Consider the following 23,086-nt stretch of genomic DNA (forward strand, 5'->3'; position numbering starts at 1 on the left):
TTTAAATAGTCATATATGGATAATGGCTACTCTATTAGTTGCATTGGGTGGTTAGTTAATGAGAATTTCTTGAATATTAGGTATGAATAATTAAATACATAAATTAATAAAAGGGTTAATTATGGGCCAGGGATGAAAATGTACCATGTAAAAAACATGATAATTAATCCAGTCCTGCATGGCTGAGATTCACTGGCACAAAAGTCTTTGGTTCATGAAAAATAGACGTAGGCGTATTCATTTATTTTATCAACTATTAAGTATACTTTGAATGCATGCCCCAAAGTTTGTGTGAACATTTCTCTAGTGTTGAAGGTTTGTGTATTTTGGTAAGAGAGTATCAAGCAGTTATTTTTAAGGTTGTAGTTGGTAGGTTGAAAAGTCATTTTGCAGATACTCATTGTAATAATATTGTTTATTTCAAAAAAATGAGTAATGAATAATAGAGACTCCATGTATGATGCAAGGAAGAGAATATGCCATGTACCAACATTTGTGGTTAACATATCAATAGTACCTGTTGTCCATGAGACACGTGCAGACAGGTGTTACTAATTGTCAGTACGTGTTCAGAACTAAACAAGGGCCAAAGAAGAAAGTATATCATGAAGCAAATATTTGTGTTAATACCTTTCTGTACAGTTGAAACTAATTTCATAAAGTAAGAGTTTATGGGTAAGAATTACAAAGATTTAGCTACCTTTTATCCATGCCTAGTATATATACATACATTACTGAGAAATCCCATGGACAGGGGAACCTGGCAGGCTAGAGTCCATGGGGTTACAAAAGAGTCAAACACGGCTGAGTCCACAGCGACAACAAATTGCTGAGACGGATAGACATTATAGTTTTTGTTAGGTTTGATGGTACCTTCGTGGTGATTTCATTGACTATGTTATAAAAAACCAATAAATGAATACATTCTTAAAAATAAAAGGGAGGAAATGTATGAGTCATTGCTGTGATAGTGCACCATAACAAGTACCCCACAATTTCATTGGCTTACAGAATAACAATCGTTACAATAGTAGTGTTTATTTCTAACACAGGTGTCTTGCAGCATTTGTGCTCTAGGCTGTGGGTTGACTTCACTTCTTGCCTTCTTATTTGAAGTCCTTAGGTAAAGGAGTTGTAGTGTCTGGGTCATGCTTGTCTTGTAGTGAAAACTTGAAACTCCAGAGGCCAAGCAAAACCACCTCCGTACCTTTTAAAGCCTCTGCTCGGACGTTGCACATGTGCTCGGCTGTGTCCGACTCTGCAGTCCTGTTGACTGTAGCCGCCAGGCTCCTCTGTCCATGAAATTTTCCTGGCAAGGACACGGGGTGGGTTGCCATTTCCTTCTCCAGGGGATCTTCCTGACCAACGGCTTGAACATGTGTCTCTTGTGTCTTCTACATTCGTAGGCAGATTCTTTACTACTTTGCCACCTAGGAATACAACGCTATAAATATATCCATACGTTTGCTCTCTATTCTCTGTTTCTGTTTTGCATATATATTTACGTATATTATTCTTTATTTCCACACATAAGTTCTATCATACAGTTTTTGTCTTTCTCTGCCTGACATATTTCACTAAGCATACTATTCTTTAGGCTCATCTGCATGGCTTTAAATGGCAGAAATTCATTCTTTTTTATGACTGAGTAGTGGGCCTTCCCTGATAGCTCAGTTGGTAAAGAATCTGTCTGCAATACAGGAGACCCCAGTTCAATTCCTGGTTTGGAAGGATCTGCTGGAGAAGGGATATTCTTGGATTTCCCTTGTGCCTCAGCTGGTAAAGAATCCACCTGCAATGTAGAAGAGCTAGGTTTGATCCCTGGGTTAGGAAGATCCTCTGGAGAAGGGAGAGGCTACCCACTCCAGTATTCTGGCCTGGAGAATTCCATGGATGGTATAGTCCATCAGGTCACAAAGAGTCAGACATGACCAAGCAAGTTGCACTTTCACTATCAATATACCATTATATATACATACAGACACACATAAAATATACATATGTATATGTGTATATATATATACATTTTAGTATATATGTAGATATGAAATTTTCTTTATCCATTTGTCTGTTACTGGAGACTTGGATTGCTTCTGTATCTTGGCTATTATAAACAGGACTGCTGTGAACATTGGGGGGCAAGTATCTTTTTGAATTAATATTTTCATTTTTTACCAGATATATCCTAGGACTGGAATTGTTGGTTGATATGGTAGTTTTATTTTTAGTTTTTAAAGGAATCTCCATACTGTTTTCCACAGTGGGTGTACCAGCTTGCATTCCTTTCATATCCTCTCTAACATTTTTTTTTTTGTAGACTTTTTGATAATAGCCATTCTGACAAGTGATACCTCATTCTTATTTTGATTTGCATTTTTCAGATAGCAATAAGAACATCTTTTCATATACCCGTTAGCCATTTGTATGTTTTCTTTGGAAACTTGAAACTTGGAATGAACTTGGAAATTCAAATCTTCTGTCTATTTTTGGGGGGTTGTGTGTTTTTATGATATTGAGTTGTGTGAGCTTTGATTTACTCTTACAATAGACATAGGATTAAATTAATGCATAACTAATTGAATTAAATAATAGACAAATAGATAAATACATAAAAAGGATCAAGAATGAATACTGGTGAAATATGCAGGGAACAAACTTTTAGATACACTTGACTTTGTTTTTCTTTCAGTTGTATTTATTTATTTATTGGCTGTGCCTCGAGGCTTGCGGGGTCTTAGTTCTCTAACCAGAGATTGAACCTATGGCCCCCTTTGTGGAAGTTCACAGTCTTATCACTGGACCACTAGGGAAGTCCCAGATTAGCCCAACTTTGAATGATTGAGGTCCATTAAAAGACAAGATAAAAGAAAATGGTTCATTCATTTTACAGTTGTTTCTATTTCACTTCATTTATTTATTTTACCATGGTTGATTTACACATTCTGCTGGGAATAAAGATTTAGACTTTTAATCTGTTGAGACTATTGAGTTGGAAAATTGTTAGTGAAGTAAAATAAGGTGTTCCTGGATTGTTTTGTTGCACATTTAAAATCTGAACAAATTCAAGAAACATTAAAGAACCAAGAATTGCTATTATGAGTGTGGATTTGCATGAAATCCCACAGTGAGGTCCCTTATAGACACAGTGTTTTAGTTCTGAGAGAAATGAACAAAAACCAGAAGTTAGTAATATTCTTAAAGTCTTGCTTTATGGTTATGAAGGCTATTGATTCATTATTAATCAATCAATAAATTAACTAATAAATGTATAAATGAATAAAGAAGAATGTCCCAGGCCTAGATCACTGATGAGTACTCTGAGGTGTCCAAACCAAGGATTTTGACTAACCCCGATAACTCTGAGGTTTTTAGAAACAAACCTAATTTACAGCTTTGGTGGGATACAAGATTATCACTGAAGTTAGGAATACAGGCATTGATAGATCTTAGGGGTAGATCCTTTTATTAGTGAATCAATAATGAGTAAATAAACAAACATATTATTTAATGAAGACAAAGAGATAGAGTGAGATAACCACAACAATGAGAGTGCATAATGAGATATCAATTATTCTTGAAACATTTCTGTAAAGTTGAATTCCAATGAATAAAGGGACCAGGGTGTTTAACATGTTGATCAAGAGCCTATGGGCAGCTTTATGTAAGAGTCAGTGTTCTTTTGGGTTGGTGGTTGTTAATTTTATTAAGAAAGGGGAAAAATGGAAATACAATAATTGATCACAGAACTACCTAACTAAAGAGGATCAAGCATGGGCCAATATTAAGAATTCATGATATGAGAAGAGATAGTATTTAATCAGATTGTCTCAACCAATATCATTTTTGAAAAATATGTTTAGTTGTTATTCTTTGGGTGTTGAGTTTATGGGCAGATGTTAGTGTTATTTTGGATTCTTTCCTGGGGTACGTAGGTGATATTATTGTTAGCTAATGAAGGAGTGAGTGAGTGAAAGTCACTCAGTCGTGTCCAACTCTTTGCAACCCCATGGACTATACAGTCCATAGAGTTCTCTAGGCCAGAATACTGGAGTGGGTAGCCTTTCCCTTCTTCAGGGGATCTTCCTAACCCAGGGATCTCGCCCAGGTCTCCCACACTGCAGGTGGATTCTTTACCAGCTGAGGCACAAGGGAAGCCTAAGAATATTGGAGTGGGTAGCCTATCCCTTTTCCAGCAGATCTTCCCAACCCAGGAATCAAACTGTGATCTCCTGCATTGCAGGCAGATTCTTTACCAACTGAGCTATCAGGGAAGCCCCAGTGAAGGAAGAGGTTATTTAAAAGAGGGCAGATATAGACCAGTGAGGATATTGTATCATTAAAAATCATATATTCATCTGACTGTACTTTTCTGATGTTATATAAATAAAAGGGGATTGGGCTATGCCCGCTTTAGGTAAAGAACTGTAGAGACAGTTATATATATATATCTGTATAGATATATATCTAAAACATTACAATAGTGTTTTAGACCACTTGGCATTTGTTTTGAAAAAAAATGGACAAGTTATTCCACAAGTAAACAAATAAAAAATAAATATATGAACGAAGTCATAAAGTAAGGTCAAGCATGGTGAGAGAAAATGTGAAGAAAGAATGATGTAAACTTACCACACTCAAATCAAGGAAGACCTATAAAGATGGTCATGTCGGCTCTTAACTGTGTGGGTAGGGTTTGACGGAATTAGGAACAGACGTAGTTCGTAATTATTATACTAGGATATAGAGGTAGCAGTTGCCATCATTCCGTACATTAATAATTTAAAAAATAAAAAGAGAGCCGTTCTTGGGATAATTGAATGTGATTAGAAGGAGATTTTATGACAGATTTGTTTCAGCAAGACTAAGGTCTCTTAAAATAATCTACACTGCATCTTCAGTTTTCTAAAACCCGTGTTTTACTCCACAGATTCAACGTACCTAATCTGATTTATTCATTACCAGTGATGATGATCTTGTCTGTCACTTCTGTGGATAGAAAGCAAAGGGACTCATGTAAGTAACAACGTTTGTGTTCTTGGTTTGTGGTCCATGGAACTGTTTCAAAGGAATGAGTGGCTATTGCAAAGTCAGAGGAAGCCACAAATGGTCCAGTGCTGAGAATGTGTCATGAACCATGGATTAAGAGCGATCCCTATTAGTGCAACAGAGGTCCGTTAAAAACAAAGTTTGAAGTTTTGCATTCATTTTTGCAGTTGCTTAGTATTCCATTTTATTTTTGTACCACATTGTAGGAGTATTTCTCAGTTGATGACAGTCTAGGTTGTTAAATCCTGGAGGAGGGAGCGCCTAGCCAGATAGAAAGTATTGTCAGTCCTCTAGTTGTGAGGTAAGATAGTAAGTTCATTGTACTACTTCTAAAATACAAAGAAATTACATGAAAGCTGAGCAAGTAGAGAGTCATAAAACACATGGGAAGGGTATGAAGCAAGGTTATTGATTAATCTATATTGAAACACTGAGATTCAATTAAAAATAGACCTCATTTGTTAACTCTGTGCGAAATAAATAGTTGTAAACAGCTCTGTGCAATATTCAAAGATCTTGCTCTTAGGTTTCTGTGATTCACAGAAATCAATTTTTTTAAAAAATCAATGAAACCATGAATGAAATGATAAATAATGAATGCATAAATAATCCATAAGCAATGTATAAGTAGATAAATAAAGAGTATTGAAGTAAATAAAAAAAGAGTATTGAGCTTGGATCAGTGATGAGAGTTCTGGGGTATATGAATCAAGAATTTTGATTAAACCCTAACTCTGAGGTCCATTAGATAAAGAGTTGGTTTTTTCCCTTTTAGGGGATAGAGTTTAGGGAAAATTGGGGATCTGTTCTTGGGTCTTAGTTGTTCCTCATTATGGTGTTTATTGATGTAAATGAATCAGTGAATGCATGAATGAATAAATAAATGTGTAAGTTAATGAAGACAAAAAGGGTCACATGTGGGTATCCATGTTGGCATTCAAAGTTGGTGGGAGGATGATATAGTCATATATTTCTGTGGGTAATAAGCCTGGTGGAAATTGTTAGCATTTTTGGTATTCAAGTATACAGTGTGTAGATTCTCAGGTAACTGAGATAATATGATTTATCTTGAATGATTATTTTAAAAAGGCAAACTATGAACAAAGACGGAGTACGTGTTCTGAAGTAAGGTTTATCACTAATACTGATCTATCCTGCTGATGTTCATATGAAGAAAATAGGACCTAGTTTCTTCCTTCTAAGTCACATGGAGACTTATGCATGTGAAAATGGTGTTTCAGTTCTGGGTTTCAGTTGGAGAGTTTAATATTTCATATATATATACACACACATATATAATTTTATTATAGTTTATATTTACAGTATATGTTTTATTACATATTTGATATTTGTACAGTATATTTTATATCTTACTATAAGTGATATATTTTTTAGGAAAATAAATCGATGGTCAGATTATTCCATCACAAACTAAATAAATAAATGAAAGGCTTTGTAAAGGCATAGAGTAAGATAAAGCTAGGATTATTTGTGGGAATGTGCCATGACACTAGTTTTAAAAAGCTATCCAGTTCTGCACAAAGTTCCGGAAAATAATTAGTAGGCCATTAACTTAAGAGCAGAGAATATACAACTATGCACCTGTGATATCTGAAAACTCTGTTCTTGACTTGGGTATTGGATTCAGTGATGCTTATTACTACATAGCTTAAAATGAAAAATCAAATAAGTTGATAAATAAAAAGGATTGCAACTTTTCTACCAATTATGAGAATGTGATATGACTCAAGTTTATGATTAATCGGGCAGTGCAAAGCTCACATCCCTTTAAAAACATCTACTGTAGACTGTGTAGAATTGGCTTTTCCTCTACGGCATGAACATACCACAGCCAACTCAAGTATTCTCTAATGGCCAGTCTCTTAGCAGTTGCCATTGTCAGTAAAAAGCACAAAGATCAATATAAATAACTGTTGAAGTTCATGTTCTCAATTTGGGAAGTTTGTTCATGGATTTTCAAGGAATTATTTAAAAAAAAACTGGTTTCACTTATATAAATAAAATTAAAGAACACCAAATGTTGATCAAGAGGGGGATGTTATGCACCAAGGTTCATGATTAATAATTTTTAGGGCCACATAATGTCCCATTTTAGTATGACCCCAAAGTATATTTAGACATCCAGTCCTTGATGAAGATCAAGATCGTTTATTTGCTGAGGATGGAGAACATAGGAAGAAAATTACATTGTTTTAGTTGTAAGGGAAGATGGCAGTTCATAGTTTTTTATTCTACCACTTTTAAAATATGGACAGATTGGGTAAAGAGATAAGCAGAAACCTATTATCAATATGGTTTTGCTTTGAAACACACCTGTTGATGATCTGTTTGTGCAACACGGAGGTGCATTGAAAGAAGACATTAAATGTGTTAGTTCTGTGCGACAAATATAAGTAGACTCAACTTAGTAACTATCACTCATCTTGTTCTTGGCATTTATAATTCATGGATATTGCTTGTATTATAATTTATTCATGTAAAAATGATCTTGAAGGAATGATGTGAATGAAGAAGATAAAAATGCCAAGTCTGGATCCATGATGAGTGTCTTGGACTGTCTGACTTGAGAGTTCTGATTAAACTCTGTAGCTCTGAGGTCATTATAAGAGATCTAGTTATTCCCTCTAGATAAAGGTGCTTGTGGCATAAGAAAGGAGTATTCAGGATTTTGTTCTTAAGCTCTGTGTTCCTTGGGTATGGATTTTCTTTATTATAAGTGAAGTAATGCATGAGTAGAGAAAGTCAGGAAGGAAGGAATGAAGACAGGAAAGCCATACATTGTTCATTTATGAGAATATGTTTTCAAATATTTCTGAAGCACTGAGGTCTAGGAAAATAAATATATCAAGATTTTACCTCTTTTGGCAGGGAGCAAATAGACAAGTATGCCCAAGATTGAATACTGTTATGATGGATTGATGGATTGATAGTTGGTTGCTGATTGTTTATTTTGTTAAGAAAAGGGCGAAATGTTTGCACAAATAATTAAATATCGAATAGAAAGAAAATCATGGACCAGTGATGCGAATAAGTCCTATAACAAGAGTTATGGCTAATTTAAGATGGTTGACTGTGAGTATATGATCACATGCTAATATTATTGGAAAGTTTTTGTCCAGTGAGTTATAATTATAATAGTGACATGTTATAATTATATATTGCTGTTAGTGAATGAATGAATAGATTCATATTTTACTTGAAAGATGCAAATTGCACACCAATGAGGCGCTCTATTATGGAAGAAACATAGTGATTATCCTGTTTTCCACAGTTGACTTTCATACTTAAAAAAAAATCCAGGCTTTTCCTGTTTTGCATAATGTGCACATAGACAGATGCACATAATAGTATTTTGTTTCTGGGTTGCTGCCCATTTTAGCATTTTCTGTTTTCTTTATAAAATGAGCAGCTGGTGAACTTATTCCATGAGTAATTAAATGAATGAATGAATGAGTGAGTGAATGAATACATAAAGACGAGTCAAGCTTGGGCCATGAAAAACAAAGATTAAAATTTATCTGATTTGCACAAGAAAGATTCATTAAGAAGAAAATCTGACTTTAAAGTTCTGACTTGTGGGTTAGATTGTGGATTCAGTGCTGTTAAGTATATAGCTTAAAATAAAAATTAAATAATTGAGTAAATAAAAAATAGTGATGTTCCTGGGTCAAAGACATGAAACAGGCTTTAGATCTCATCTAGAACTCTGCAATTAGTATCCTCTAAACATACCTAAATTCATGATTTTTCATTATTTTTAAAGCTTCCATTTCACTTCAGAATTAATACACCATAACTGACTTAATCATATCTAATGAAGAAGCATTTGGGTGATATTACTCTGTTTAAGAAGCATATATACCAAGTTGGGTAACACTCCAAGTTTATATTCTTGGTTAGGAGAATTTGTTCATTGTTCACTGAAATATTTAAAAAAAAATTAGATGGCTACATAAAAGTATAAAATTAAAGAATGCTGTACAGTACCTATGACAGACTAGCTAAGGAACCATAGGTGATAATGTTTAATTCAATTTTGTACAACTGATGAGTCCTCAAAAATTTGGAAAATGCTTCACATATTTTGAGAGATGTTTGCTATTCTTTTATATTTACATGACAGTTGATTTCAGCATTTTCCCTTCAAAAGATCTCCGTGGGAGGGAGTGCGTATGTCCACATTGAGGGTCATTGGAAAAGGAGGTCTCATGTTAGTAGTTCTATAGGAAATGAGCATGTAGATAGATCTTAGTAGCATTCAAGAATCATACTTTGAAGATTTTAAGATGTATATGTAGTGATTGTGTTATTACTGGACTGGTGAATGAATCAATACACAAAGGGGTAAATGGTTGAGGGAAACAAGTGCTGAGCTTGGGCCCATCAATGAGGACTCCTAGAGTGAGGGTTAGGTCTGAATCCAAAATTGTAATTAATTCCTATCTTGAAATTGGTGGCCTTTTGAGAAAAAGGCAGAAGATAAACTCTTTGGGAAATGAACTCAGAAATGGATAAATAAGTATATAAATGAATGAAGATAAGGAGGGCCATGCAGAGACCAATTATGGAATTATGCAATAAAGCAAAGATTATCATTAGTGCATGTTTGAAACATGAGGTTCTGTAGATGACTAGATAAAAGCTCTGAACTCTTCCATGGGGACAATCCAGAGATAACGAAGTGTCCAGGTGGCTGCTTTCATTGCTGGTTTTGCTGGTTTAATGATAAGAGAACAACAAAAAAAGTTTACATAAAGAGTTGCTTACATAGTTGTTTTATTGCGAGAAGGCCAAACACAAAGCAAAATTAGACTTCGTCATATGATCAGAGTTAAGATTAACCTATCTCTATTCACTGAGTTTTATTTAAAAACATCAAAAGAGGATTTAGTCAGTTACGTCAATAGGCTATGAGCATTAAGAAGGATATCCAGTGCTCTTATGCAGTACTTTGGTGTTTTTTTCATTGATCTTGATATATTGTTACAAGAGAAGAAAGGAATGCATTTTATATATAGACTAGTTATTCAAAAGAAGACCAAAGAGGGGCCAGGGAGGAACATGTGTCTGGAACCAGATCTAATGTGTACTCCGGATATATCCGAATATTGTCAAGATAAAGAAGGAGAACTCTGGGTTCCTGCCCACTTTGGCTAAGTACACATACAAAATTTACATGGAGAAATTCTTTAGACAAATTTGTAAATAATCTATTTCATGCCTAGTTATATACAGAAATCAATAAATGAATCACTAGACATTATAACTCAGAAAAAATCATGTGAACTGGTGAGAATATGCCGTAAAATAAAGATCTACATTTATCCAATGCTGCACAAGTGAGGTCCATTATAAGCAATCACCAAGTTGTTAGATTTATGGATAGGGAGTATGTAGACACATATTCGGAGAAGGCAATGGCACCCCACTCCAGTACTTTTGCCTAGAAAATCCCATGGATGGAGGAGCCTGGTAGGCTGCAGTCCATGGGGTTGCGAAGAGTCAGACACGACTGAGCAACTTAACTTTCACTTTTCACTTTCATGCATTGGAGAAGGAAATGGCAACCCACTCCAGTGTTCTTGCCTGGAGAATCCCAGGGACGGGGGAGCCTGGTGGGCTGCCGTCTATGGGGTCGCACAGAGTCAGACATGACTGAAGCGACTTAGCAGCAGGAGCAGACACATGTTTATGATTGATAAAGGTTTGTAGTCTCACATTGGTATTTACTGTATTATTTAAAAATAAAAATTAAGTGAGTCAATAAAGAGTGCCATTCTTGGGCAATGATGAGATTATTAAATGACCAAAGTTTATATTAATAATTAACACTGAAAAACTAACTTCCATTAAAGCAAACTTTTTGAAAGGCTACATTTTCTCCAAGTGAACATACTACAGATGATTTAATCACTATCTAGTGCTGAAGATCTTGGCTTTTACACACTTGGTGGGTAAGGACAGAACAGAGTAATGTAAGTGACAGAGTTTATGTTTTTGAGTTGAGAGGTTAGTTTATGGGCGTCACTTAAATTTTTCAAAGTAATAAATGGGTATGTTAATAAATAAAACCAAGTAACACCAACGTGGGCCAGAATTGGGGTTTATGATTGATTAATTTTTTAGGTCTCTTAAAATTCAATAAAAAAGATGCAGGTGTTTTCTTCATTTCCAGGGCTGCTTTACCTTGCATTTTAGTTTGGCAGTGCATTTCAAGTACTGCTCAATTGGTAAAGATTTAGGCTATTCATTTTTTGACAGAGGAGCACACTGGAAGATGGACAAAATTGTTCTAGTTGTGGAGTGAGATTATGGATCCCTAAGTTGTTCATTGTGTTGTCTTTAAATGAAAAAGGCCAAGCTAATGGACTAATGGGACTCATATGATGCAAGGGTGCTGATTAATTTATATGTGCAAAAAGCAAATATATAAGAATATTGCAAAAATGTTGTCTTTTGGCACAGTGGGAAGTGGGCATATATAGACGTTATTAGTGATAGTCAAAGATGTTGTTCTTGGGGTTTTTGATTCATGAGGATGGATTATATTATTATTAGTGAATCATTATATAAAGGAATAAACAATACATAAAAAAGGAAGAAAAAGATGTTCAATATAGACTAAAGATGAGTATCTGAGATGTGTGAGTCAAGGATTTTGATGAAGCTTTGTAACTTTGAGATTCATTAGAAAAAAGAAATCTTATTTCCTTAGTGGAAAAGGGACTTATAGCCAAAGTCAGGAGTAATCAAAGATGCATTTTTTGAGCTTTATTTCTTTGTGTCTGTGAAATGTATCCTAAGGAAAGCAATGCAAGAATAAATGAAGTGTAAATGAATGATGACCAATGATTCAAGTCAGCAGTGAGCAAGGATGATTAATATATTATTTCCTGAAGTACTAATCATAACCTAAGTAGATCAGGTCTTACGTAACTGTTTTCCATAGAGGAGATATGCTGTTACAAGAATCCATGTTGCTTTTGGATTGCTGTTGGGTAGTCGGTTGTTAGGTTATTTAGAAAAGGAACAAACCATTCACATTAAAAAGAATTGTTTAAATAAGTGCCTAATTGAAAAAAGGCCAAACATAGATAAGTATTGAGAATATGTTAGTGTATATGATCAAATCACTCTGTTTACTGTCTATTATTTGGAATGAAACAAAAAAGGATCTAACCAGTTGTCTGTGGAGAATGAGTGTATGGAAAGATACTAGTGTTAGTCAGAGTTCTCTTTCAGGGTCCTGGCTTGAATTCGTTTTGAATGTGTTGTTAAAAGTAAATGAATGAATGAGTTCATATTTTGGTCAATTATTTAAAAGAAGGTATTACATGAGTCCGTGAGGAGCAGGTGTCATGAAACAAAGGTAATGATAGACTATTTTCAATGAAAAAAGGATTCTTGTCTTATCAAGTTATTCTTGGAGTATTTAAATAAGAAAAAAATAAAAGTCAATGAAAAATTAAGGTAAATATTACACCAATATTTCACAGCCTACTCTAAACAATGCATGAATGTGGTCCTTTAAAAAAGATGAATGAGGCTGCGAACTGTGTGGTTAGGGAGTACATAGATCAATAGAATACCAGTTACATTAATTATTCTTGTGTTAGGTGCTGGATTTAACAGCATTTGCTGTATTAATTAAAAATTAAGCAGTAAACAAGTCAGTATATACAAAATCTATAATAAGAATGTGATAGGATCCAAGGTTTATGATTAATCTAGTACCTCGTGACTCCAGCTTGTTTAAAAAAGTTAAATTTATCCTATTCCATTGTTTATAAAAATGTGCATCTTATATCACAGAATGAAAGCTCTCTAGCTGATTTAATTGTTCAATAGTCTTAAGAGTTTAATTTTTACCTTTGGGTAGGGGATTGAGGAACTTCCCTGTAGCTCATATGGAAAAGAATCTGCTTGCAATGCAGGATACCTGGGTTTGATCCCCAGGTCGGGAAGATCTGCTGGAGAAGGGAATGGCAACCCACTCCAGTATTCTTGCTTGGGAATTCCCATGGGCAGAGGAGCCTGGCAGGCTACAGTTCGAGGGGTCGCAAAGAGTTGGACATGACTAAGGGACTGAGCACACACAAGTTATCGAGAGCCTTTGGTAGATGACAGTGGTCAAAATTCATGTCCTTGGGTAAGGAGATTCATTCATCCTGACATTATGTCGAAGGAAAAAGAGCTAAATATACAAAATCAAAGAAGACCACATGTCCGACTCTCTGTGACCCTATGGACTATTAGCTCCTCTGTCATGGGATTTTCCCAGCAAGAATACTGGAGTGGCTTGCCATTTCCTCCTCCAGGGGCTCTTCCTGAACCAGGGATTGAACCTGTGTCTCCTGTATCATAGGTAGATTCTTTACTGCAGAGCCACTGGGGAAGACCAAAGGATGCCATGCAAGGCCAAAAGTGGTAATTAACCAAGTTTTATGAGTAACCTGAGGTCCATTAAAAATGATGAAGAACTTTTATTCATCTTCAGTGTTTTTAATATTTTATTTTATACCATGGTTAATTTAAACCTTGCATCAGTGATAAAGAGCTAGGTCATAACTCCTTGAAAGGAGAGTAGATAGGATGAGAGAATATAGTATCAGTGTCCTCATTGTGAGATATGACACTTGGTGTTTGATCATTGTATTGTATCAGTTTTTTTTATTGTGTAACAAATTACCCTACAACTGAGCAACAGAAAACAACAGTAAATATTTGTTATGCATCACATTTTCTATGGGGCAGGAATCTAGAGAGGATTAGTGGGCAGTTTTGGTTTAGGGTCTTTTGTGAGGTTGCAGTCAAGATGTCAGGTAGGATTGTAGATATGTGAAAGCTTGGGCGAGAGGATCTGCCTCCATGAGTCACTCAGAAGGCTATAGAGTTCGTGCTGGTCCTTGGCAGGGAGACCACAGTTTCTTTATACATGAACCTCTCCTCAGGACGGGTTGATTATCCTTACAACATGACAACTGAGTTCCCCAAGAGCAATCAATACAAGAGAAAGGGAGGCAGAAAGCTCAGTGTATGTGTAATTAAGATTCAGAGGTCATACACTGCCAGCCTGTCAAGTATTCTATTCGGTATAGAGGCCAGGCATCATTTAATGTGGGAGGAGACTGCAAGGCTCCGAGTACTAGGAGCCAGGAATCCTTGGGTGCCGTCTTGGAGGCTGGCTACTATATGTACCATCTTTAAAACATGGGAAAATTAAGTGAAAGAAGGACAGGCATAGTAGATAAAGTATAAATATGGGACTGACACGAAGCAAGTAAGCTGATAATCTTTGTGTATAATGTTGTGATCTGCTGCAAAAAAGATGTAACATCTTAGTTTTATGAAAAATAATCCTATAGATAGACCTTAGTAATATTCTAGGATATTGTTTATAGGGTTTTTTGAATTTTACACATTGACTTTATTATTACTAGTGACTTAAATAGGGAATCAGTAAACAAAGGTACGCATGAATGGAAAGGTGCAAAGTTTGAACCAATGTATATCTGAGGTGTGTGTGCATAAATGATTTGTTTAAACCCTGTAACTCTGAGGTCAAAGACCTAGTTAATGCCTGTAGAACAGAAGTTAATGCTCAGGATTTTGTTCTCAGGCTATTAATATTCATAGGTCTGGATGGTATAAGTGAATTAATGAATAAGTATATCTATATAGAAGACAAGGAAAGCCATATGTGGTCCAATTATGAGTGTTTAATATATTTCTGTTATTAATGCATTTCTAAAGTGCTCAATTCCAATGTAAATCTATTTGGATAAATAGCATACAGAGATAAATACCTGGAAATCAATGTTCTGCATTATTTGAGAAGTGCTGACTGCTTATTGAAAATAAGAGGATATGATCTAATTGGTTATGTCTGGGAGTAAATGATGGAGAAGGCAGTGGTAACCCACTCCAGTACTCTTGCCTGGAAAATCCCACGGATGGCGGAGCCTGGTAGGCTGCAGTCCAGGGGTTCGCGAAGAGTCGGACACAACTGAGTGACTTCACTTTCACTTTTCAGTTTCATGCATTGGAGAAGGAAATGGCAACCCACTCCAGTGTTCTTGCCTGGAGAATCCCAGGGACGGGGGAGCCTGGTGGGAGGCCATCTATGGGGTCGCACAGAGTCGGACACGACTGAAGTGACTTAGCAGTAGCTGTAGCAGGGTAAAACAGGGGCCACTGAGGAAGGTGTGTTAAAAACCATGTGGCTCACTTGTCCTCTTGTTCCTTATTGATATTCAGTTGAAGAAAAAAAGCAGCTAGGCTCTTCCCACTTTATCTCTGGTTCACGTGTATAGTTGCATCTAATCGTATTACAATTTGAGCTGTTCATGGACAGATCATACTGTGTTTTCTCTGGAAAAGTAAATTGAAGTTTAAATTATTCATGAATACAAGAGTAAATGAATACGTAAACAATGACTGGATAAAGAAATATACAATAGAGGGTCTAGCATATACTATTGGTAAAAATGTGCCATGTAAGAAGTGTTTAAATGAATCCCATCCTGCACAAGTGACATCTACTGTTAGGAAAAATGCTCTAGATTCTTTTTTAAAAAACATTTTATTAAGGTATAGGTGATTTACAATATTGTGTTAATTTCTGCTGTACATCACAGTGATACAGTTACATATCTATCTATCTATATACATATATACACATATATATTCTTTCCCATTATAGTTTATACATTGATAGATTCTTACCATGTTGGGAGAGAGTGCACTGTGGGATTCTTTTAATCACCATTTCATATTCTTCTGTTGAGTTCTAGATAAGTCAATAAATAATATGCTAGCCATTCTGGGCCCTTTGATTAAAATGTGTCATGAATCAAAGTTTATGATTGATCTAGTATAGGCTTTCATGCATTGGAGAAGGAAATGGCAGCCCACTCCAGTGTTCTTGCCTGGAGAATCCCAGGGACAGGGGAGCCTGGTGGCTGCCGTCTATGGGGTCACACAGAGTCGGACATGACTGAAGTGACTTAGCAGCAGCAGCAGCAATATAGGCTTACTAATATTCCTTGAAAAATATAAATTATAGACTCAGATTCTTTCTAAAATCCACTATTAATTCCACACAATGGATCCACCACACTTGACTTAATTATTCTCCATTGGTGCAAATCTTGGCATCATTTCTGTGGGTCAGAGTGCTAAAACAGATCTAAGTAATAGTAGAAGTTCTAGATTTGGTTCATGCTTATTTCAGAAAAATAAAATAATGCCTCAGCCAGTAATAGGAATGTATTATGAACAAAAATAAATTAGATTACTTCAATTCAACCTAAGTTAGGCTGTGAAAGAAAAGAAGATGGAGGACATTTTCATCTGCTTCAGAGTAGATAACTATTCCACTTTACTTTTGTACCATAGCTAATTTAAATTTCCTCAGGTGACTTTGGCTACCGAGTCTTCAGTGAGAGCACATAGGAAGATGGTTGGGATTGTCAGGGTTCCAGTTGTGGGGTGGTTCATGGTCATTCAGTCTACTATATTTAACGTGGGACAAATTAAATGAAAGGGAGTAAGCATGGATCAGCCATGACTACAGAATTTCCAAGAAATGAGGAAGCTAATAAATCCATGTGTGACACTGAGATTTGTATGTTGATCTTAGAAGTTTCAGAAATCTTAATTTTGAGATTTTTCTGTGTTGACTTTCTTATTGTTAGTGAATCAATGAATGATTCAGTCAATAAAGGTGCAAATGAATGAAGGAGTATAATGCCAAGCCTAGACCAATGATGAGTATCCTGGGGTATCTGAATTGAGAATTTTACTTTACTAAGCTTTATAGCTCCAAGATCTATTAGAAAAAGAAAATACCCCATTAACTCTGTGGGACATGATCATATAGCAGAAGTGAAGAAGTGTCAGTTCTTATTCTTGGTCTGTTGAGGTTCTCGAGTATAGATTATATTTTAAGTAAATCAGTGTGTGAATAAAATATGTAAATGAATGAAGACAAGGAAGGCGCTGAAAGGACCAATTATGAGAGTACATAATTAAATAAGGAACAAGACTAATACCATTTGGAAGTGCTGAGTTCCAATAAAATTAAATAGATCAAAGCTCTTGTACTTTTGAGTAAGAAACAGAAAAGACAATTTCATGTAAGAGTCATTTGATGAAGAGCAGATTTTTTCGTTTCTGTTATTTTTTACATATTGCTCCCTTTTCCGAAAGGCTTTATTTTTTTAAGAGCAGTTTTAGGTTCATGGCATAATTAAGCAAAATGTACAGGGATTTCCCATAGGCACCCTGGCTCTACATGCGTATCACCTCTCCTATTATCAACATCCCACACCAGAAGGGCCCGTTTATTACAACTGGTGAACCTTCACTGACACATCATTTTCACCCAAAGTCCATAGTCAACTTCAGGGTTCACTCTTGGTTGTAAATTCAGTGGCTTTGGACAAATATATTGGGTTCGTGAAAAAGTTTCTGTTTCTCTGTACCATTTTATGGAAAAACCCAAAGGAACTTTTTGGCCAACCCAATATAATGACATGTATTTGCCGTTGTGGTATCATACAGAATATTTCGCTGCCCTAAAAATCCTCTGTGTCGCTTCATTTTTCTCTCCCTTTAACCCCTGGCAACTTTAGCATGTAGAAATGTTGGAATTATACTGTACATAGCCATTTCATATTGTCTTTTTAAATTTAGTCATACTAAATTTGAGGTTCCTTCATGCCTATTTATGACTTTGATAGCTCATTTCTTTTTAGTGCGAATGATCTTCCATTATTTTGATGTAAAACAGTTTATTTATCCATTTACCCCCCGAAGGATGTGTTGGCTGCTTCCAAGTTTTGCCAATTATGAATAAAGCTGGTATAAATATCCTTGTGGAGGTTCCTGTATGGACATAAAATTTCAGCTCCTTGGGGTAAATACCAAGGAGTGTGATTTCTAGATAGTATGGTAAGAATATGTTTAGTTTCATAATAAACTGCAAAATATCTGCTCTAATAGGTGTGTAGTGGTACTTCATTGTTTTGCATTTCCCTCATTGAGCGACTTCACTTTCACTTTTCACTCGCATTGGAGAAGGAAATGGCAACCCACTCCAGTATTCTTGCCTGGAGAATCCCAGGGACAGAGGAGCCTAGTGGGCTGCCGTCTATGGGGTCGCACAGAGTCGGACACGACTGAAGCGACTTAGCAGCAGCCTCAGTAGCATGATATATAATGTGGACTGTCTTTTCGTATGCTTATTTTTCATCTGTTTATCATCTTTAGTGAGATGTCTGTTCAGGTCTTTGATTCATTTTTTAATCAAGTTGTTTATTTTCTTACTGTTGATTCTAAGGATTCTTTGTAAGTTTTGGAAAGAGTCATTTATTAGACATATCTTTTGCAAATAGTTTTCCCCCAGTCTATGGCTTGTGTTTTGTTCTTTTGAAAGTTTCTTTGCAGAAAAGAAACTTAATGAATTGGAGCTTATCAATTATTTCACATAATGTATCTTTGGTATTGTATTTAAAAAGTCATTGTCAAACACAAGATCAGCTAGATTTTCTTATGTTTTTGTTCTCGGGCTTTTATAGTTTTTTATTTTTCATTTAGGTCTATAATCCATTTTGAGATAATTTTCAGGAAGGGTGTAAGATCTGTGTCTATATTTCTTTTTTTTTTTTTTAATGTGGACATCCAGTTGTTCCAGCACCACTTATTGAAAAGATTATCTTTGTTCCATTGTATTTCCTTTGTCAAGGATCAGTTGTCCATATTTTTGTGGGCCTTATTTCTGGGCTCTCTTCTGTTCCATGGATCACTTTATATGTTCTTTGACCAATACCACACTGTCTTGATTATTGTAGCTTTATAGTACATCTTGAAGTCAGGCGATGTCAGTCCTCCAACTTTGTTCTTCAATATTGTGTTCACTATTCTGGTTTTTTGGCCTGTTCACATAAACTTTAGGATCACGGTGTTTACAACCACAGAACACCTGCTGGAACTTTAATTGGAACTGCCTTGAATCTATAGATCAAGTTGGAAAGAGCTGACGTTTAGATAGTATTAACTCTGCCTATCCATGAGCATGGAATACCTTTACATTTTAGTTCTTTGATTATTTTCATCTGAGTTTTGTAGATTTCTTCATATGGTTTTTGTTCATATTTTGTTAGATTTATACATATTTCATCTAACAAAATATTTCATTTTTTGGTTGTCAATTTTAAATTCCACTTGTTCATTGCTATTATATAGGAAAGTGATTGACTTTTATTTACCTTGTATCCTGCAGCCATGCTATAATTGCTTGTGAGTTCTTGTTAGTTCTTTTGTATTTTCTGCATAGATGCCCATGTCATCTGTTAACAAAGACAGTTTGATTTCTTCTTTCACTAATAGTATACTTTTTGTTTCTTCTTCTTCTCTTGTTATGTTTGCTATAACTTCTCGTACAATATTGAGAAGAAGTGTTGAGAGAGAACATCCTTGCTTTGATACTGATATTAGTGGGAAAGCTTCAAATTTCTCATTAGTTATGATATTAGCTATAGGTATTTTCTTTTTTTGATAGGTAAAAAGTGGATTTATTCAGATTCAGAGAGAAGCACACTCCACAGACAGAGTGTGGGCCATTGCAGAGGGTGAGTAAGGCCTAGCTTTAGGTTTTTTTTTATAGATATTCATTGCCAAATTGAGGAAGTTCCTTTCTATTTCTAGTTTGTTGAGAGTTTTTTTTTCCTCATGAATATTGTGTTTTATCAGATGCTTTTCCTGCTTCTATTGATATAATCATGTGGGTATTCTCCTTTTGATCACACAGCCTTTTGATGTGATGTGCGTAATGGGATAATATCCAGTGGATCATACTGTATTTCTTTTTATACATTATTGGATTCGTTTGCTCATATTTTGTTGAGGATTTTTGCACCTGTGTGCATTAGAGATATTGTTCTATAGTTTTATTTTTTGTATTAATATCGCAGTAATGCTGGCTTCACAGAATGGGTTAGGAAATTTTTCTCAACTTTTATCTTCTAAAAGAGGTTTTAAGAGAATTGGTATAATTGTTTTCCCTTAAATATTCTGATCGAATTCACCAGAGACCCCACCTAGGGGTGGTACTTTCTGATTGGGAAGATTGTAGTTGTTGTTTTTCGCTCACTCGTGTCCAACTCTTTGTGACCCCACGGACTGCAGCACGCCAGGCCTCACTGTCCATCACCAACACCCAGAGCTTGCTCAAACTCTCGTCCATTGAGTCTGTGATGCATCCAGCCATCTCATCCTCTGTCGTCCCCTTCTCCTCCTGCCTTCAATCTTTCCCAGCATCAGGGTCTTTTCCAATCAGTTAGGTCTTTGCATCAGGTGGCCAAAGGATTGGAGCTTCAGCTTCAGCATCAGTCCTTCCAATGAATATTCAGGGCTGATTTCCTTTAGGATTGGCTGATTTGATCTCCTTGCTGTCCAAGGGACTCGCAAGAGGCTTCTCCAACACCACAGTTCAAAAGCATCAATTCTTCAGCGTTCAGCCTTCCTTATAGTCAAATTCTCATACAGACTACTGGAAAAACCATAGCTTGGACTAGTCAGACCTTTGTTGGCAAAGTAGTGTCTCTGGTTTTTAATGCGCTGTCTAGGTTTGTCATAGCTTTTCTTTCAAGGAGCAAGCGTGTTTTAATTTCATGGCTGCAGTCACTGTCCGCAGTGACTGTCCGCAGAGCCCAAGAAAATAAAGTCTGTCACTGTTTTCATCATTTCCCCATCTGTTTGCCATGAAGTGGTGGGGCCCAATGCCATGATCTTAGTTTTTTGAATGTTGAGTTTCAAGCCAGCTTTCTCACTCTCCTCTTTCACCCTTATCCAGAGGCTCTTTAGTTCCTCTTCACTTTCTGCCATAAGGATGGTGTCATCTGCATATCTGAGGCTATTGACATTTTTGGGGGCAGTCTTGATTCCAGCTTTTGCTTCATCCAGCCCAGCATTATGCATGATATACTCTGTATATAAGTTAAATAAACAGGGTGACAACATACAGTTGTGGGCACATGTTGAGGACCGATCATGTAAGAAGCATTAGGATTGACCAGATTGTATTCTCCAAATTTTATTAACAACTCAAACATAATCTAGTCAGTTATGTTTATGACTAATAACTGGATGGACAGATGCTTGTGTCATTCAGAATTTATTTTCTTTCTCTTCATAGATACTGATGTATTGTTATAATTGAACGAATAAAAAATGTTATCTTATTAGTTTGAGCTTTTGCTACTGATGTTATAGAAAGAAAAAATTCCTAACTTACTTGGATTTTTGATAAGCAACATATAGTACATTGCATATAATAATATTTCTGTTCTGGAGTACTAGCTGGCTTGTCATTTTGACTTTCTTCATATGATGGACATATGGTTTAATCATTCCTTGAGTAGTTACATAAATAAATAAATGAACATATAAAATTGAATTAAGCAGAGTCACCACTGAGAATGTGAAATGATGATATTTTATGAGATTGTGGGTATCTTCTTTTTCTTTTTTTTTTTAATTTAAATTGACATAAAGGTAATATATGGGCTTCCTTGGTAGCTCAGCAGGTAAAGAATTCGCATGCAATACAGGAGACCCTGGTTCGATTCCTGGGTTGGGAAGATCTGCTGGAGATGGGATAGGCTACCCACTCCAACATTCTTGGGCTTCCCTGGTGGCTCAGCTGGTAAAGAATCTGCCCACAATGCAGGAGACCTGGGTTTGATCCCTGGGTTGGGAAGATCCCCTAGAGAAGTGAAAGGCTACTCACTCCAGTATTCTGACCTGGAGAATCTGATGGACTGTATATTGCTTCCATATCTTGACAATTGTAAATGATACTGCTGTTAATATTGATGTACATGCATCTTTTTGAATTAGTGTTTTTTTTTTTTTCTAATATAAACCCAGGAGTGGAATTGTTGGGTCATATGATCATATTTTTGTTTTTTTGAGAAACCTCCACACTCTTTTCCACATTCTACATTCCTACCCATGGTATCTGAAGGTTCCCTTTTCTCCCATCCTTGACAATACTTGTTATTTGTGTTCTTTTTGATGATGGTCATCTGACAAGTGTGAGGTGAAATCTCATGTAGTTTTGATTTGCATTTGTGAGGCTGAGTGGTTTTTCTTGTGCCTGTTGGGTACCTGGCATTTCCTCTTTGGAAAAAAATTAAGTTTTTCTGCCCATTAAAACTTTTTTTTAATATTGAGCTGTACGAGCTGTTTGTATGTGTTGGATATATACCCCTTATTGGATGTATTTAAATGTACCCAAATAAAGATGTAAATGTACCCAGTTCTGCAAAAGTAGCATCCATTAAAATTCTTTTATCCTGTTAAACTGTTAAAATATAAAGATAGTTTTGATAAGTGTCTTTCTTATTCTTATGTGGTGGTTTTAACAGTGGTTATAACATTATCTGAAAGTCAAATATTGGATTAATTATAAAGGTTTGAAGTTTATAACTACCTAGTTGCACATAACTAAATTACATTTAAATTCTAGTTTAATTCTCCTGTTTCCTTCACAGAATGAACATAGGACAGCATACATTTATTTTCTAAGAAGCAAAATCTAGGCAGTTAGCTTTGTGCATTAAGAACGTAGAGAGAAATAAGTAAGACTTGAATTTCCTATCCTTGTATAGGATGATTTGTTCACAAACATTCAGTGGTATTTCAAAAGCGTCAACGTGTGTATACAGGAAATAGAAATCTCAAATATGGACCAGTGATGGGAATATGGTATGAATCAAAAATTATGTTTAGTCTAATTCAGCACAACTGAGGCAATTAAAAAAAGAGAGTAGTCATTTCATTCATTTTTAGAACTATTTTATATTACATTTGGGGGCTTCCCAGGTGGCTCAGTGGTGAATCCACCTGCCAATTCAGGAGGTGCATGAGAGGTGGGTTGATCCCTGGGTCTGGAAGATCCCCTGGAGGACGAAATGGCAGCCTGCTTAGTGGCTGAGCACACGTGTGTGCAGCG

The 23,086-nt window shown here is 35.8% G+C and overlaps 1 long non-coding RNA gene and 1 other non-coding gene across 2 annotated transcripts in view; both read left to right on the plus strand.

Moving 5' to 3' along the window:
- The window catches only part of LOC129634433 (uncharacterized), a 101,892-nt gene that overhangs the window by 19,994 nt on the left and 58,812 nt on the right, over window positions 1–23,086 (plus strand). Inside the window, exon 6 of the long non-coding RNA XR_008705634.1 lies at window positions 4,928–5,013. This is a non-coding gene — a long non-coding RNA (uncharacterized LOC129634433). The remainder of the gene's footprint in view (window positions 1–4,927; window positions 5,014–23,086) is intronic.
- Window positions 5,722–5,791, plus strand: LOC129634611 (small nucleolar RNA SNORD113/SNORD114 family). The gene has a single exon (XR_008705791.1). It is a non-coding gene; the product is annotated as a small nucleolar RNA SNORD113/SNORD114 family (small nucleolar RNA).

Source organism: Bubalus kerabau, chromosome 19 (assembly GCF_029407905.1).
Source record: "Bubalus kerabau isolate K-KA32 ecotype Philippines breed swamp buffalo chromosome 19, PCC_UOA_SB_1v2, whole genome shotgun sequence".
Classification (NCBI taxonomy): Eukaryota; Metazoa; Chordata; class Mammalia; order Artiodactyla; family Bovidae; genus Bubalus; species Bubalus kerabau.